Here is a 6,657-nt window from a genome sequence, read left to right as displayed (position 1 = left end):
TCCCCATGGTACACAAACAATTACACACTGCACAATGACCTCCGCATCCCTACAATCCAAGAAGTCATCAAAACAAAAACTGCCAGTCACATACAAAACATAGATCACTCAAATCCACTACTCAGCCAAATACTACAACCAGTCAACAGGAGACTCAAGAGACAGTGGCCAACAGATAATAATTGAAAACTCTGAGGTAACATCGCTGGACGTTAACCTCAACACAGCTCAGCTGTAGCTAGGATACCTAGCACGGATCAACACATTAGCTTATAGAATGCACTGTATTCTGATTGCTGATCATGTATTATTAAAAAAAATCCCCCCTCCCTCGGATACAAATATTCTCCTCCAGCCCTTGTTCTCACCCTCAGCATATTTCTCCCAGATAAGCATACCCTCCGAAATAACAGGTTACACACTGAAATACATTTAACTCGAAAACCCTAGCCATCTTGTAAGGGGAAAAACTCGAATTATAGAATGATGAAGAGTGGCCTGAACGTAAAGTGCAAAATTTGGTCGCTTGATGGCACTACCAACAGTGGAGCCGGGTGCTCAGGGTTAGAGGAAGGGGCGGGAGAGAAATAGTTGCGAGCGTTCGCGGCGCCGGGCGAGCTCAGTGGGTTGAGTGTTGCCTACCGGGGCAAGGGTAGTAGTGAGACCAGCAACAGCTCCAGCAGGGGAAACTGTGCAAAAACAAAAACAAAGAATAAAAAGTAATAAACGGAGGAACTTCTTTCAGTTCCCATCCACTGACTCGACATTATAACTGCCTTTGTATTCAACTCGGCTGTCCGATAGGCAAATTATTCAGTGAGAGAAAGGACCGCATTTTTTTCATTTGACCGCCAAATGTTAATGTAATGGTTAATTGAAACACAACCATAAGGGTTATTAGCAGTGGCCGGTACAGAAAAAAGAACTTTAGTTATATACATATTTTTATTGTTGTACTAATCATATGCGAAGCTGTGAATATTTAATAATTTATTTAAGTAAAATAATAAATATATATTACACTATTTTTTGTAATAAGGACTCGCAGGGAAGTGATTGAGTTGTGCCAATGATGGTTTAATCACTGTTATCAGTCAATTATTTTAACACTAATCAAGTGTGACAGTTTTAATCTTCACCCAACGCAACCGCCTGAGTAACAAACAACACTACAGTGAAGGTACATGCATCTCTTTATTTTACTTTAAAAATGACACATTGAACCACATTCTAAGTTAACGCTTTCATCACTGCCAATAAGGAAGGTCACACGCAAACTAAACCTTCCAGAAATTGAACGACGTTAAGGTCCAGTTTATGAATACATTCCTGTATAGTGTTTTATTATTTTATTTTTAAAACCAGATTAAAAAAGAACAAGAGTAACATTACGTTGAAATCGCGATTTCCTCTGTGAAATTGGAACTCTTTGTTCAAAAATAAATTTGAAATTTACTCTTAAATACGTGTGTTTGTGCGAAGAATTGACTCAGGACCTGTTTACCCGAAACAGCGTTACAATTCACATTGCGATCCGCTGAGGTGTAAAGGTGAGTACAATGTTCTTTCTTTTTCCAATATTAAGAATCAAGTATGGAAAGCCTTCGGTTCTAATATCATTTCATAAATCTTGGGCCTCTTCATTGAATACTAATCCCTTTAGAGTTATTTTTAAACCTCCCCAAAGCGTTAAATTCCAAACTAACTCAGTGGAAGAGGTGTCCTCTATGACAAACTGAGAGTACCCCACCTGATCTGGGAGTTCCCACCGAAATTTCTTCAGATATTTCCTAATCTACCACCACTAGACACTATCTTAAACCAGTTAAATATGAGTAGTTACTATAGGATTCTGACGATGGTGTATAACACACTGATATATTGGGTTTTTGGACTTTATCCATCGTCCTGGTTTTTAAGATAACTAATAAGGACGGAAACAGATCCAGTTTCCGAAACGTCGTGTTTTTATTAGTTATCTTAAAAACCAGGACGATGGATAAAGTAAAAAACCCAATATATCAGTCAGTTAAATATGGCTTTAATCTTCACGCCCCGTCCCTTTATGACCCATTTTAATATTACCGTCCCATCTATGCCTACGACGGATAAGAGGTCTTTTCCTTGAAGACAAAGTACACAACTAACACCTTGTCTATCTTCAGCAATATTTATATGACGCCGCCGCAGACTTTTAGATATAAGCAAGTTTCTGAACCTCTATAATGTGACAATCTCACATCAGAAGGAATTTATTGTATAGTTGTTTGAAAGACAGTTATTTTTCCTTCAGGTTACAAAATGTTGAACTTCGTGGTTTACATATTAATACATTTAAAGATCATTTATTAAGTTGAAGTTTTTTATTGCTAGTGGGGTGGGACTAAATCCCTCGTACTGCGGCCACTTCTGGCCTATTGTACCAGCCCCAGATGATAGGTGAGGGTGATTGTGGAACAATTGAGGGAATGAAGATTGGCAGGGGAAACCGAAGTACTCGGAGAAAACCTGTCCCAGCGCCACTTTTTCCACCACAAATCCCACTTGACCAGACCCGGGATCGAACGCGGGCCGCCGCCGTGGAAAGCCAGCGACTAACCGCTTGAACTATGGCTCGGCGATAAGTTGAAGTTAATATTAATTTTATTAATAGTGCTTCACAGTAACACATGTCATTTTGGCTGCAGTATGAGCATTATATCCAAGATGAATAAATAGCCCATTTTCCTAAACATTCCTTATTTTTAGTCCAACTGTTAGTATACAGCTTATTTCTGAATGCCACAGACAGTAAATTATATATCAGTGTTGAACAAAAATCTGTATAAAATTTACATTTAAAATTTCAGGTGTAATGTATAGTATTTGTTACATAATGCTAATATTTTGCTACTTTTACGGAAAGATTGACAAAATTATCTAATGTCCGTCAATTTTGTAAATGAATTTGAAATAATGACAATTCCACTTGAAAGAATGTGTTGCCATAAATATATATATAATACATTTACACGTATTGCGTATCTATGTGTATAAATGACTAGCCCCAAAATTCTGCATCGTCTTTAATAAACTGCGTGCACTGTCTATATAGTAACAATAGGATATGATGATTAGTGCCTTCTGGTATGTGACGTCATATATTTCGGTATACCTTTACCAAGGTTTCGGAGAAAATTTCTGCCTCCTTCTTCAACTGAAGATATGTTATGGTCTAGATTGTGACAGCGTCGTAAAATAAGTGAACAGCATGGAGATGGAAGTAATAAATTCCTCCAAATCGTCGTTAATCATTTACGAAACTACACGGCGTTACGTCTTACAGAAGAACAATCTTCGCAGTCATCGCCATGAAAACCTCAAATCTCAAACAAATTCATGAATAGCTGCTTCTAACTAACATAGATACCCTACGCAATTTCGAGTCCAAAATATGTATTTATTATACCGTTATTCCAGATAAATATACTCGTATTTTGTAAAATATTAAAAAATATTCAATACAAAATTTCTCACTTAAAAGTTATAGTAGGAAAACTATTGTAATCTCGCGGAATCCCTGGTCAGGCTTCATGGAAACCTAGGGGCCAGCGGACCACACATTTAGAAACATTAATGTATTTTAGATTAGTAGGATAAACTATGAAAGTTTCACGTCACTATGTATGGAACTGTTGACTTACGAACAATGTTTTCTAAACGATGTATAGGTTTGTTATGATCTATCCTCATACAAAGTTTTCTAGCTCAAGTGGTTCGTTAGTCAGAGCCATAAAACCGAAAAGTGAAAGAAAATTTCGCGCGGCTGCTATGTTACTATTTCACGTTCTGCAAAAAAAAATTACGTTAATAAAAGTTGCAGAATTTTCGAAGATCTACTGATATTATCATACATTGCTTCAGGACTCTGAAATTAAGAGGCATAGCGTAGTATCCACCTCAGAGGTCCGCTTATTCGTTTGGTATTATCACTGGTCTTACGAAATTAAAGAATTTGATATTGGTGTCTGGAACGGGGTTCACTCAGCCTCGCGAGGATAATTGAGAAGCTATTTCAAGGAAACAGCGGCTCCGGTCTAGAAAACTGAAAATAACAGCCGTGGGAATTCGCTGCGCTTGCCACGCTACACCCTTTATCCTCTAAATTTGGCACTAACTTCGTCAACAAGCGCTGTTCGCTCGGTCAGTATAGTTCACTTGCGGACTAAAGCCACAGAATTTGATATTGGTGTAGCTTCCAGTGTCATACAATTCAAAATAATTTTAGCATAAATCGGTTAATTGGTTGATATGTTGAAACTGAGAACACACACGAACACATACCCTCCAGAGATAAGGTTATCTCATAAGGCTATTCGTTTTCTTAAGGGATGAATGTAGCAAGAGTACGTACTCAGTCTCCAGAGGCTCGTGCCTCAGTGTAACTCTGAACGCAGATGGAATGACATCTAAGGCGTGGTGTCTGTTGGGTATACATTACCGATAACTAGCAAATTATACGGAGGAAAAGTACTTCTTAAGAAGCTGATGGTTACTCAGATGGCTAAGAATTTCCTTACCGTTTTAGGGAACCCGAAGATACTTTACTGTCATAAGAGCCCATAACAGATCACCATCCTAAGCCATATTAATCCAATCCACATCATCATGTAATATTCACTTAACATCTATTTTAACCGATTTTGAAAAAAAAAAATAAAACCAGGCTTACATGATCACCTTCCTGTGTGTCAATGTGTCTTATCTTGTGTGTCTATGTACCCCTCTTAATTCTTTAAAGGGTCAGGTAGGGCGAATTACTGCTGGCCCTCTCTGGTACAGTGAACCTTGGTTTTGAGGTTCCGTCGGAGCCCATGATCATATTTGTTCTTCTTTACAAGATTTATACATGTTTTGAAACGGGAATTCCTCTTCGACGAGTGGAGCAGGTCTGACTATTACAGGTCACGGCCAATGACAGTTGAACTCATCGTTTTATATGCGGTCCATGTCATATCAGAATAAGGTAGGCAATTATCCTTCCATGTTTGGACGTCCCAAACTATATCTTCCATTCAGGATTTCTGTCTGAATTTTATACACATTTCTTGTGTGTCCCTTAGTGTTACATACTGTAGTTATGAACCTTGGTTTCCATAAAGATGCCGAATTCTTTTTATTAGCTGAGCAACTATTGACTTTTCGGGAGTTAATTTTGGTTACGAAAGGGAGATAAAGAGACAGGTCAGAAACTACTGTGAATACAACGATAACTGATTCTAGTCAAAGATGGAATAGGAAGTTGACTGATAAGTTCTGATCGTTAACGTTTTATAGGTTGCCTTGTAGGATCGAAGTCAGAGAAGGTGGACACCAGCGTTAACGAGCTCCGGAGTAGAAGTTTCTTAAATAACTACCCTTATTTATATTTTTATGTTAATCTTCCTATACAGATATTAACATTAAACAAAAACTAGTCCCCATGGTCCTTGTCAAAACAACGGTCTTCTCATCCAATTAGCTGTAACCATGGACCGGTAACTGTTGCTGCGTACCATAAGATTTGTTACGAGTGAAAGTTCCATATTTGCCATTGCATTACATATTTTTAACCTCGAGGTTAAAATTAATTGTGAAAATACAAGCAACAAGAAGTTCTGGGAAGAAGTAATCATTGGTTATCCTTCGATACGATACAGACAGAATAGAAAACGACGCGTCCAACACGTCTTCTAATGTTGCGTGTGTATTCGGTGCCACAGTAATGTTTTTACCGAGCCGTTGCCTGGCAACGATAAAGAGATACAAAGTTGATACAGGGGATACACAGACGCCCAAAGACCATAGGGATTTCATAAGCCTACTATTATTTTTTCGAAGTAAGAAAAGTAAACTAAATGTATAACTCTTACATTTTAAAGTTGTTTGTGACATTTACTAAACAACGAACTATATAGTCACGTGTTGGTATGTCACGCGACAAGTAATTTCACGCCTTATTTCATATAGCGAATTTATTGAACACTCGCTCTCACAATCACACAATTTACAATTCCCCAACTACTGTCATCGGCAGTATCACAAATTCTTCTCCTGTAGTCACTGCCATGCACTCGATACAACCCGACTAGGCGACTGCCACAATTCAACTAACTGGTTAATCGTTTTTCACTAATAACTCACTGCTCACCCGTAACTGGCTCAATACTCACTCGTAACTGGCTCAATCCTCACTACTAGTAACTCTCTCGTGACCCAGTACTCAATACTCCTGAATCCAAGTCCAAGTCACATTGCGACTGACGGTCAGTCAGTCAATAAGTCTTGGTGTCGATACCCGGCTGGGGCTCATGACTAGATATTTATTAGTGTTTGGCATTTAGGGCCTTGTTTCTGTGGGACGCCCTTGTAACTGTCCAGTTTATGGGAAGGTCAATTGATGTTTGTGTATGGTTAGGGTTTTGTGAAATTCCTCACTTTCGCCTCACAATTTGGAATTTCCCCCCTTGAGACATGCAGCAAGTGGCTTGGGTCAAGCTTGAAGCCAGCTGCCCTTTCGTAAATCAGTTACTTTAATGCGTAACAAGGCCGAGTTCTTTAGAAATTCTAAACTTGAAGGGGAAGTCATAAATTTAGCAGCGTCGTTTCCTGCTAACCCAAAATCTCATTAACAATCAA

General features: G+C 38.5%; 1 protein-coding gene across 2 annotated transcripts in view; it reads left to right on the top strand.

Annotated features, from left to right (window-relative positions):
- Window positions 1–1,020: 1,020 nt before the first annotated feature.
- Window positions 1,021–6,657, top strand: part of LOC111875422 — a 202,396-nt gene continuing 196,759 nt past the window's right edge. Inside the window, exon 1 of one of the 2 annotated variants that reach the window (XM_033755806.1) lies at window positions 1,021–1,180. The gene's annotated coding sequence lies outside the window, so the exon portion shown is untranslated. Of the gene's footprint in view, window positions 1,181–1,460; window positions 1,551–6,657 lie in introns of those variants that run through there. The other variant, XM_023871666.2, reaches the window with a different exon arrangement.

Source organism: Cryptotermes secundus, unplaced genomic scaffold, assembly GCF_002891405.2.
Source record: "Cryptotermes secundus unplaced genomic scaffold, Csec_1.0 scaffold115, whole genome shotgun sequence".
Taxonomy (NCBI): Eukaryota; Metazoa; Arthropoda; class Insecta; order Blattodea; family Kalotermitidae; genus Cryptotermes; species Cryptotermes secundus.
This window is presented reverse-complemented; position numbering and strand designations above follow the sequence as displayed.